Source organism: Pinus tabuliformis, chromosome 1_2, assembly GCF_031772625.1.
Source record: "Pinus tabuliformis cultivar Carrire ecotype Pingquan chromosome 1_2, CPIR1, whole genome shotgun sequence".
Taxonomy (NCBI): Eukaryota; Viridiplantae; Streptophyta; class Pinopsida; order Pinales; family Pinaceae; genus Pinus; species Pinus tabuliformis.
Genome location: NC_142298.1, coordinates 570,029,836 through 570,043,162, shown reverse-complemented (window position 1 = coordinate 570,043,162; position 13,327 = coordinate 570,029,836).

Genomic DNA, 13,327 nt, shown 5'->3' with positions numbered 1-13,327 from the left:
GGTCATGGAGCTCCGACCTTGGATACACACCTAGATCCCTAGGTTGGTGATAGAGCATAAAATCCTGATGGTACATAAAGTGGCTAAGGATTGAGTTCCCACCCAATTAGAGTACCCTTGTTAAGTATCTAAGTTGCAACATTGTGTGTGCTAGAACTCTTCGTAGTTCATATCATTTTGAGATATTCCATGTAACTTTATATGTATGTAATTATGAATACCTCCCTAGTTAAGAGGGACTATTGAAGAATGTAACAAGTATCGATCTTCATAATTGTATTTATCAAAATAAATTTTATTATTAAATAAATTTTTTTATTAAAACATAAGTTTCATGCTTGGGTCAATGTTTTCTAGGTCAAAGCCTCCATTGAAGGCTTCTAGGTTTTTTCTTGAATCATTAGAGTCATTGTCATTTTTATTAGACCCTTCTCGGGATTTTGTATCATGTAAAAATAATTATTCTTTAGTCAAAAGGGTTATTTTTCAACTCCACACCGATTTTGCCTTGTCCCTATGAAGTCGGCCTACATTAGGTCAATTCGGCCTAGAAAAAAGACTATATATTGAGAGGCATTTCAAGAAATTTGGAGCACTCACTCAAGAAGTTTGATCTACAAGGAAGAGAAGCATAAAAAGAGAGTGAAGTAGTTGGAGAAGGACGAAAGAAGCTGGGAAGACCTAAAACGAGTTATTGGGCTATCTGTCTCTCACATGTGTGAAGCTTCTAGGTAGTTGTTGGGGTCAAAATTCTGAATCTATTGCAGGTCTTAAATTATGTAGCTGGCGGGGCAAAATTATGTTGTTAGGGGCCGAAATTATAGATTGTAGTTGCTACTAGGAAGCTGTCACTTTGAGACTTTGATAGGGATCATTTATTGGATGGAAGGGTTGACTTAGTGATTGGAGGAAGTCTTTGTCTAGGTCTAAAGGGTCTTGGATTGTCTCATCTTGATTTGAATCTACTAGAGCAAGAGTTGGACTAGGTTTTCCCCTTGAATATTTTTTCCCTGATTGAGTGCCTACATCTTATGTCTCTTGTTCTTATGGTCTTCATATACATATAATTTGGTAATTTCTCGATGAAAGATAAAATAATAAAGAAGTAAAAGAATCCAATATAATTCACAAGTAATTATCAAGAAAGAGGAATCAAACCCTAATTCCCATAAGCATTGATTTCTCAACAAGTTGTAATCTAGCTTTGGAACCTACTCAGATACCAATCTAATGGACAAAGAAGACAAAAACTCTCAGCTGCAACTAAATAAGTGCACACACAAAACTCACACGAATTTCACACTAAGCTACAAATGACAAACTTGAATACTTCAATTGCTTCATAAAGGTGATTTAGATAAACAAAAACTTCTTCTAAAGAGATCCTCTAGAAGGATCTTGGTTTGATAATAATATTAACTCTAGTTAATATTATCTCTTCTAGAGCGTCCTACATGCATACTAAGACTCTTCTACATGCATTGGTTTGATAATAATATTAGCTCTTCTAGATCTTCCTACATGCATACTAAGACTCTTCTACATGCATAGTAGGACTAAGACTAATAGTTAATGGAAGTAATTACAAAATCCAACACATTGAAGTGGATGTGTGTGAAGTGCATGGAAGATTAAGTGGAGGATGGAATGTGGAGAACTTATATTGGTATGAGACTCTTGGATACATGTAAGTCATGCATTCAGACGCTTTATCACATGACTTAATAATTTTTCAAGTCTTACACTCCCATAACCATTTTAGATATTTTGTTGTTGTGTGATGGTATGAGCACATAGAGTGTGTGGTAGTTATGTGATGACTTGAGAAAAGGCTCATGAGGAGACCTATGTGGAGTTAACATGGTAGGTGTATGATAGAATGAATGGGGGCTATGTGCAAGAGATGTAGGGGTTCAATTCACTAAAAAAAAAGATCCCATGCTATCAGATCTAATTTCCCTCATAACTAAAATCTAGATTGCATGGTTTGTACTATATTTAAGATCCTAGAAAAATAGTTCTCCACTAGTTCACACCTTCCTCTTCCTTCTTAAGGTTCCATTGCCTTTGTAATAAGGTTATTTCTCCATGAGGAATTCGGAAACTTCAAAAAAAAAATGGCAGCCACATACAATACATAATCTAAAACAAGCAATACATTATCTAACAAATAGTTAAGTTTTAACAATAATTGTAAATATTTATATTATCAAAATCACTACCCAAGACATTTCCAATTACATCTAGAGTTAGATGAGCAACTTTCACCTAGATAATTCATAGAAATTCTAATATTAGTAACTCTTCTATACCAAGCTCCTATTACATACACCCAATGGTTCCTTGAAGTATAAAATTTGCAAAATATGCCTAAAATTTTACAACTTTTAGCAACCATAAGAAAAATTAATATTAATAACAATTATAATGTTAGTTGAAGTTACTTGGTTCAAGTATTGGAGTCCTAGTGCCACATATTATGCAGAGTTCGTAGATGAAATTTGGATCTAGTTGGCATGATATCCTCCTTGTTGAACTCTTAAATTGAAGCTAGTTGGAATTTCACTTTGTGAATTTCCTCAAGAAGCTCCTAGATATGTTTTCTCTAATTTGGCATGATCTCTAGTAATGTGTCCATCTAGGCTGACAACCTAAGTAGTATTAAACTATGAGCAATGATTTCCATTTGGATTATGATTTCCTTGATATTTATTCACTCCTAAGGAATTTCCACATCTAATATTGTTGGCCATGGGCTTGAAAACAAAGCGCTTCAGTGGAATACCTTTCATCCCAAAACATACAAGAAAAATAATAATAGTAATAATAATTAATTCAAATTAAAATCATTTAGAATCGTCGGCTTCCCAACTTGAAAAACTCACTTAAACATATTTATGACTCCCGCTCCTCTTCTTTGTAAATCAGTCATGATGATGAGTCTTGGTCTAGACTCGAAACATCGACAAATTAAAGATGAATACTATGGTATATCCGAATTCAGCTTCTCAAAAACCACACCACAGAAATTTGCAAACCATTAAAAACACTCTTTGGAGAATAGAGGTAAAATTTGTTGGCTGCAAATGAGGACAAGGTGGCAAGAAAACCACCACCTTGATAGAAATCACTAATACACAAACGTCCTTAGAAGAGGTGGAAATTAGAAAATGTGACTAAATAATGGTATCTCTAAACCATAACATCTATGCATGGTCCCTCACACCTATCATCCTAAGGGAGAAAATCGAGGTTACATAAAGGCTAAAGAGGTTGGTTGTGAGGGAAAATAGGTTAGCCGTGGAGAGAAAAGGTGGGTATTTTCTACAAGAAGGTTGTACAAGGACTACCAGGCAAGAAGATAGTTCTTTCGGTAATTTAAGGAGGGTAGGTAAAGACCTAGTTTGCTATAGCAGCATAAAGGGTGTTATGAGTGTTGTTATTTGGTTAGAAAAGGCTTAGAGGAAAAATCATCAGCCCTACATGTTTGGTCAAAGGGATTGACCTGATATTTGGCATTGTTCAGGGATTGTAAAGAGCCATTATCCCTGGTATGGGATCCCTATATATTTTCTTATTAATGGATTGATAATAAAACAAGTTTTGGGCATAAATATTGTGTCTTATACATTGATGTAATTGTTGGTATATTCCATTGTGTAAAAGTTTTTGAATTTAGGCATTTTCAATGCGTTTATGTTTTCTAGATAGAGCATAAATCAGACCTAGGGTCCATGGAATTATAACAATGTTGTATAAGGAATCGAGGTAGAGATAAAGAAAATTATGGAAATTATTGCGCCATAGCCACAAAATAATCACATCATTATGAGGATTCCTAGGTCTTATAGGGTATCACTTAACATTTCTAAAAAAAATGTGTATAATTATGGCTTCGCTAACAACATTGTTGATAAAATATGCCTTTAGATGGATTGATGTAGCAAAATACTATTTTAAGAAGATTGAGACTTCAATGAAAGCCGCTCCTTTTTTGGATTCCCTGTAGTTTTCCTTGAAATTGATGCTTCTGGAGCATGAATAAGAGTCGTGATTATGTAGGATAATCACACCATTGCTTTTGAAAGTTGAGGATTAAAACCAAATGACTAGAAAAAAATATACACATGACAAGGAAATATTAGCAATCGTTCATGCTTAGTAAAAATGGAAATAAGACTTGCTAGGAGACATAACGTTTGGTCAAAACATACCACAATAATTTAAAACATATCTTAAACTAGAAGAATATATCAGTAAAACAACAAAAATGGGTATGCATTTTTTTTTTTTTCGAGATTCTTTATAAAAAAGGCCAAGAAAAATTGGTTGTTAGTGGCCTACCAAGAAAATATGAGGATGATGCTACACTATGTGTTATTTTAGTACACTCCTAATTGTATATCAAATTTTCAACCCGAATAGATGAAAAGTGCAGAGATAAGGAAGCTAATTGAGCCTGAGGTTGAAAGAAACAATCCAACATTTTACTTGGTAAAATGGCATGCTTTGTAAAAAAGAAGAATATTTGTACCCAACTCTTCCAAGTTAAATTCCAAATTTTAAAATAGAATTATGATTCTCTAACTAGAACCATATTGGATTTTTCAAAGCCTACTACAATTTACCACAATCCTTCTTTTCAAATGGAATAAAGATGGATGTCTAAAACCAGATGGTCGAGTATGATACTTGTTAGGGATAAAAGTTTGAATTAGTCACATTTTGGGTCTCCTTCAACCCCTTCATATTCTTGATAAAACGTGAATATACATGTCTACAAATTTTATCATGGGTCTTCCCACCTCATATTGGAAAGACAACATATTTGTAATCATAGATTAATTAATAAAAAATTCTCACTTTATTGGAATCTCATCAAAATCTAATAAGACATTGCGTGCCATTGATAGGTATGTAATAAATATCTATGGGTTTCCCATGGTTATCGTTAGTGATAAAGATACCAAGATTACCAACAACTTTCAGAAGGAACTATTACCAACTTGGGACTACCTTAACCAAGAGCACTATGATACCATCTAAATATAGATGAACAAACCAAAGTGGTAAATAAGTACCTTGAGGAGTAGCTGAGGAATTTTGTGATTGATCATTAGTCATAACTACATTATTGGATACGTTTGGAATAATGGTGGTATGGTACTACATATCAGACTTCAAAAAAAATGACTCCCTTTGAGTCCTTATATGGATATCTACCTCCATCAATAAATTAGTTTATTTTCACTAATTTCAAGGCTATCATAGTTAAAAACTACGTAGCTACTTATAATAAAATCCTTGATATCCTCAAGGATTATTTGGAATAGGCCATAAATCAATTGAGAAATAAGATGATTTTGAAGTAGGAGATTGGTTGTTTTTCCAACTCCAACCTACAAATAGAACTCACTAAAAAATTACAAATATCATAAAACATGCACTCAAGTATTATGGTCCTTACTAAATTTAGTAGAGGGTAGTCCAAGTAAGATATGCCATAGATCTAGATAATAAGAGGAGATTACATGATGTTTTCCATGTCCCATGTTTAAAGTAAAATTTGGGTCCAACAACTGATATGGTTAGAACAACCCATTTTTTATGAAGAGGGGAAGCTAGTTCTAGAGCCCAAGTTAATCTTAGACATTTGAGCTAAATTTTCTTTTTAAGAAGTGTCGAAAAATACCTTATTAAATGGAAGAACCTTCCATAAGATGAAGCTAATTGGGAAAATTAATTTTTTATATCAAGGCACTCATCTTTACTGATTTTGTGGATAAATCATTTCAAGGGAGGACTTGTAATATGCCAAAATAAATTATTACAAGTTGTTAATAATAAATAAAAAAGGTTTTTGCTAGAGGTTATGTATTTTCACTTATGGCAATATATAAATGTTGGTTTACTACCATTGTAAGGTCGAATTGAATAATAATTTTAATATTTATTAAATATATATAATTAGAGAATCATGAAGCATTAGAGTAAACAAAACATTTAGCGAATTAAGCAAGTTCAAGAGGCAAAGTACTAATCGAATGGCACATGCATGCTGCAATCTAAAATAATATAATAATAAATGTTTCCAACCAAAGGCCCAATAATATTTTGAAAGGGGATACAGGTGGCAAGTATATGAGGCATGATCCAAAGGAGCAAATGAAATGATTAATAAGTTGATAATATTTCTGGAGGAGAGACACCTAGAAAGAATGATATTTTGGAGCAAAGGCCTGATAAGTTTTTTGAAGGTGAGATAGGTGTTAATCATATGAGGCATGAGTTGTTGAAGAAAATTAAATGATGATTCTCTAATTGGGCTTTTGGATGTATTAGGTGGGTTTTTGGTTGTCCCTTTCTCTATGCAACCAATTCTATTGCTTTGTTACTCCATGACTCAAATATGATGAGGCAATGTGGCAGAAGTAGTAGAGGGGTAGGATTTTATGCATTTAGGGGAGGTTCATGGGCCATATTTCAAGATAATTTCTCAACTAGGAAGTTTCAATATCAAATTTTATTAGACATTCAATATGAGTTTCATGAGTTTGATAACCCTATCTGGGAAGGTTATGATCCACCAGTTAGTTCCCTAGCGGGAAGGGCAGAACCAGTTACCTGGCGGGGGGATGCCTTCACACCACCCATAGAGAGCTTTAACACAGATTGATTCTCTTTTATTACGATTCAAGGTACAGATCCGTGCATTTGTTGTTTGTTTGAGGGGAATAAAGAAAGCATTTCCTATCTATTTCACCGCCCATGAACCTAATTCCTATCACCTTCCCGCACCCAATAAGCATCAAGGACTGGCAGGGTGAGGACCGACAGGGTGCGTAAGCATGCTTGAATGTTAAGAAGAGGGGCTCGACTGCTAAGGAGAGGCCCGGTAGGGCCATTCCGATGGTGAGGACCGGCAGGGTGCGTAGCACGCTCGACTAATAAGGCCGCCATCGGCTCGACTGTTAAGGAGAGGCTTGGTAGGGGCTCACCATTCCGATGGTGAGGACCGGCAGGGTGCATAGCACGCTCGACTAATAAGGCCGTCATCGACTCGATTGTTAAGGAGAGGGACGGAGTCACTCACTATTCTGATGGTGAGGGATTTATCGCTCATCCATCATATGGATGAGGGTGAGCCTGTCGAAATCTCGACCTATGGGAGAGGTACGAATGCTCGACTGTTAAGGCCGCCATCGACGGAGTCACTCACTCATTCCGATGGGTGAGGGTGCGTAAGCACACTTGACTGTCAAGGACCGGGAGGGTGAGGTACGAATGCTCGATTGTTAAGGAGAGGGGCTCGACTGATAAGGAGAGGATGCGTAAGCATGACTCGACCCACGGGAGAGGATGCGTAAGCATGACTCGACTGATAAGGAGAGGATCAGTAGGGGCTCGACCAACGGCCCCCCACCCAATAAGTCAAATAAATTTATTGCTTGCTTGACGTTAGGAAAGCAAGGAGAGGGGCTTGACTGATACGGAGAGGAACTTGAGTTGCTCGACTGGTAAGGCCGCCATCACCGGCAGGGTGCGTAAGCACACTCGACTGATAAGGCCGCCATCGGCTCGACTGTTAGCCCCCCCACCCAATAAGTAAATTGAAACTTGAGTTGCTCGACTGGTAAGGCCGCCATCAACGGCAGGGTGCGTAAGCACACTCGACTGATAAGGCCGCCATCGGCTCGACTGTTAGCCCCCCCACCCAATAAGTAAATTGAAACTTGAGTTGCTTGACCAACGGGCCACCATCATAGCACACTCGACTGTCAAGGCCACCATAGATTTGGAAGCTCATCCATCATATGGGTGAGGTTGCGTTAGCACACTCGACATAGTGGTAGAGGAAGCGTAAGCAGGCTCAACCATAGAGACCATAAGCCCACCACCCAATAAGCATCAAGGACCGGCAGGATGCGTAAGCATGCTCGACTGTTAAGGACTGGCAACAGGGCTCGACTAATAAGGAGAGGTCTGGCAGGGTGAGGGATTTATCGTTCATCCATCATATGGATGAGGGTGAGCCTGTCGAACTCTCGACCTATGGGAGAGGTAACAAATGCTCGACTAAAAGGCCGCCATCACTTTTTTAGTTACTTATTTGAGAGGGGCCACCCAATAAGTAAATTGAAACTTGAGTTGCTCGACGATAAGGTCCGTCAGGGGCTCGACTGATAAGGAGAGGATGCGCAAGCAGGCTCGACCATAAGGGAGAGGTGCCGTTAGGCCGCTCGACCATAAGGGACGGAGTCACTCACTATTCATATGGTGAGGACCGGCAGGGGCTCGACTGGCCGCCATCGATTTATCGCTCGACCATAAGGTCTGGAGGCGCTCGACCATAGGGAGAGGATGCGGAGGCAGGATCGACTGTTAAGGATGCGTAAGCAGGCTCGACTGTTAAGGAGAGGACCTTTAGGTGCTCGACCAAAAGGGAGAGGAGAGGACCGGCAACGGGGCTCGACCTTAAGCCCCCCCACCCAATAAGTAAATTTAAACTTTAGTTGCTCGACCATAAGGGAGAGGGAGAGGGCCGCCATCAAGAGGAGAGGGGCTCGACCGTTAGCCCCCCCACCCAATAAGTAAATTGAAACTTTAGTTGCTCGACCCCCGGGAGAGGAAGGCAGGGCTCGACCGTAAGGGAGAGGATCTTTTCATAACGTGAAAACGCCTGGCCCTGGCAGCAAGCATAATATCGTATACATCATATCTCGATACAATCTCCCATGCTTTCCGTTGGTAAACGAATAACCGACCACCCGAAGCCCTATATCTTATTTATCCCTATACCTTGACTACTCGTACGAGAGTCTATTTCTGGATAGATATAATATAGGAAAGGGAATAAATAGAACCAGAGAAATGATGCCCCAACCGGATAAATCCACTTATTCCACACAATTCTTCCGGTTATGCCTGATCTTCCTCACTTTTCATATTTCCCCATGCCGTGATGGAGTACCTAGGATCAGCAGAATTCCCAAACCACGGAACCAACTGGTTCCACACCAACAAAGGGGGAAGCCCCGCAACGACCCCAACAGTTTGGAAGAGATTTCGGGAAGAGGTTTTAGCACCGGTGTATCCCATATGTACTCCAGTTTATTCGAAGTATCCCAGTGGTGTAACGCCGCCGACTTACTGGGGAGGAATAAGAAAATCACTTATATATCCCGTTTCGGAGAAATAAGTGGCTCACGGAGAATGGAGAGAAACATCCCATATCTGATTCCGAAGTATTCATATAGCACTTATCCCAATCCTCTATCTGGATGGAGGATGACTTGTTGGGATAACATAATGCTAATCCATGTTTTACACGGCCAAGTGAACATCGTTTGTTAAGTCGTTAAGTTTGGAAGAGCCAGACCGTTTCTGTCTTTATTTGTTCGATCGATAAGGGCGGGCGAAGCGTAGAATGCGAGTTGGCGGTGTAAAACGATGGATTGCACTGCGTGCTTCAAGGATGCTATCTACAACGAAGGAAGTCACTTCGGTGAAAGATGCCAAAAGTGATGCTGTTGGAAAACATGATTCCAGTAGCATGCCTCAATCTGTTCTAGTTGCAAGAGATAAAATAGGCCTGGGGATAAGCCTTCATTGAAGTACAAGCCCCGGAAAGCCACAGGACCAAATGAGGCAGACGATCATAAAGAAACTGAAAACATATACTGTGAAGGACGGTCAGACATTGTACAGTCTGCTCAGCTGAGGGCTGAAAATCTGACAGCAAGGAGCCGTAAGGCCGCTCGACCATAAGGTCCGTCAGGGGCTCGACTGATAAGGAGAGGATGCGCAAGCAGGCTCGACCACAAGGGAGAGGTGTCGTTAGGCCGCTCGACCATAAGGGAGAGGGAGAGGAGGTTTCTATTGGTGTAGAGAAAATAACCACGACGACCTAATAGCGAAAGTCTACTAAGATCTAGGAGCAGTAGAGGAGAAAGTAATAGCTTAATAAGGAGCAGTAGATGCATAGTCTGGCCCCTATGGAACCAACAGGATATACAGGAAGAGCATTACCAGTTTCAGCATATGATCTTGAAGAGAGAGACCATCTCTTTGATTCATAAATTATATCAAAGGTGGATACATGGGTTCTTAACATAGGGCACACTAGAGGAGGACATAACTAGTATTTTCACATTATAGAACTATATTGGCAAATGAAGACGCTCAGGTAAGGTGCTCTTGGATTGAAATGAAGCAAAGGATGAAATACTACTCATGTTAGACAGATGCATCTCCAACTAAAATATTTGGACAAAAATTTGGAACATATTAAGGCATGTCTATAAACTCACTCAAGCCTAGTAAATACTAGCAAGCATGTTGAACACCCCATTAAGGTGGATCCTTTTTTTCTTCATAGCTTCATGAAAACTTTTTGGTTTTATAGTTTTTCTCATTACTATACTACTTGCCCACCTATATATTTTAGTTTACTAGATAATATCAACATCACTTTGTTTTTTTTGTTTGTGTATTAATTTTGAACTTAAACTACTCATGGAAAAGAACCTCTTACATTGCCACTCATGTGGTTTCCCTATTGGCAATTCAAGGGCATGCAATAACTCATTAGATATGTAATTTCATGGAATACCAATAGAATTATTAACTACCAAAAAAATGTACTTATATTATTTGTGGACATTGTCTTAGAAAACAACTACATCAATATTGGAATTAGCAAACCTCAATGAATGACCATATAAAATGGATCAAACATTCTAGCATAAACTTCACAATTTTTGTTAAAAAATAAGAAAGAGAAATATTTTATCTTTGACACTTTGCAAAACCTTCCAACTATTGCATAAACCCCATATAACCACCTTTCCATTGTATAAATCCAACAATAGAACCAGCTTTCTCCTACACAAACATAAAGACCAACCACTAATTGAATCATCATAAAATTCATTGCATTTCCAACACTTTCAAGCTTCAATTTCACTGCATTTTAAATCAAACAATGTGCCATTACAATTCCATGGCAAAAATCTCTTATTTCTAAATTCTCAATTAACCTTCCAAACTCTACATAAACCTCAAACCAACCAATTTTCTTCCTTTCTCAAATAGAATTCATGACCTACAATGATTGCCTTTGTCCCATAAAGAATTATAGTGGTCCATTGCTTGTAATGAAAATTGCAATTATTAATACCGATGGTACTCTATAAATAAATAAATAAATAGATTTTTTAATGGAAAATTACTTGGTAATTGAATCCATTGCATTGCCGATAGGTATAAAATGATCTTAAATGAATGAAATTCATGGTTGTTGATTGAATACCAAACATAAACCCAAGTTAATTTCTTGTCCAAACTTAATAGATACATAGATCACATCACCAAATCCAATCAAAACTCCAACAATAATGACTCCAATTAAATAAAGTCAAGAAAAAAAATATAAAATTCCATAAACCCAAGAACAACTGCAACTGCATACTAAATAAGAACACCCATAACAATGAGTAGTGATATATATATATATATATATATATATATATTTATTGTTTTCTCGATAGTTTCACATCCAAGTAGGCACAAAGGGTCTCACTTTTTGATCAACCAAAGATTATAATTTATGAGTATTAAATAATATAAAAATTATTTTTATTTTTCAAATAATTGAATTTAATAAAAAATACTATAAAAAAAAATTAAAACATTATGAAAATTTGTGACAAGACTAAAAGCATTATGAATATGAAAACATTATAAATACATAATTAATACAAATCTATATTAATTAATCAAAATTAAATTAATAATCAAACATTGCATAAATATTTATTTAATTATTTACACAGAATTATATTCAAAATATAAATTTAATATTGAAAAACAATCTTATGATTATATTTCTCGATGGGGCTTTGGAGGTTGTGCCCGCATCCCCGAACGTGATATGCATTAATTTAGGGGGCATGGCCAACCCCCACATGTAATTGCATGCAAATCCCTAAGTGGAAATGGCCATTAAATTCATGTCATATGAAAGTCTAGAGTTTGAGGGTTGTGGTTTGACTGGCGGCGAGGGTTGGCCCTTGGCCTCTTGATGCTTGTGTTCTACTCCAATTGGAAACATTGAGAGTTTTGTGTTCGGGCTTGAGGTTGTAATTGAGTTGGTGAGGCAAGAGCTCTCTATCCCGCAAGGGTATTGGCGGAAACATCAGAGTACCATTAGAATTTTGGCCTGTGTCTAGATGCTTGTAACCTGGGAATACAGTGGGCTAGTGAGAGCGTCATTTGCTTCTCGTAGTGTAGAAATTTAGTTTGATTCTTTTTGGCTATTTCACTTAATTGTAGTTCTGTGTGAGGGTCAGAGGTGTTAGGGTTTACTATTTTTGTTTTGTGAATGCTAGTCTCAGTCCTTGGGTTGTGGTTGGGGAGGATTGGTAGTCTACATGCGTCCTTTGTTTAAGGGCTTATTTGAATTGTTAATGTTTGAGAAAGGGGCTATTGTCTGGGTTAAAGAATGTGGACATCATTCCATGAATTATAAACAAAGGTCTGAAGGGTTATTGGGGATTGATTCTTGTGAGTGTTTGAGAGTCTTAGACATCTGGGGTTCCTTGCTTTTTATGTTTCTGTTCTTTTGATTAATGGTTCTAGGGAATGGGTCCTCTATAGAGGTTTTTATGACCTATGTTCCTCACGTAAGCGCTTCTATTGAATATGATGTTTTTGTCTTGTGTTTTGGGGATAATTTGGTGGGTTGGAAACTTGGTTCTGTAGTTGGTGTGTCTAGTTTTTTCTCTTGTTTCTTTGCAGGAAGAGGAATTTATAGTGGGTGCCCCAAGTGTGCTCTCCCAGTCTCATTCATGCTGCCAAGACAGTGAATCCACTGTAAGTGGGTGGGAGGGGACAGAGGTTTGCAGGGGTAGAGAGGAGCGAGACTCTTCGCTCACAACTCGGCTACCACTTACTTCAACATTGTTCCGCCGGATACAAGGAAGGAAATTTGTAAATTAGAGACTCAAGAAGGGGTTAAGAGATAATCCCATTTCAATTCATAAATGATGGAGGACATGTCATCTTGGGTCCCTGATCCTGAGCACACCAGGGGTAGGAAGAAGCAATATCGGAATTTTGTGGCTTTGCACTGGTAAATGAATACTATGTTGGGTTTGGTCCTCAAAGACAAGCAAGTGGAGTGGTATAACGTATTTTTCATGCTGGAAGAAATTAAAAGGATGCTTAGAAATCAACATTTTTGTCTAGACAAGACTGACTCCAATCTGGCTCGTGTGGAGGGGCATATTGCTTGCGATTTTGATAGCGGGGATCCCCCAGATCCACC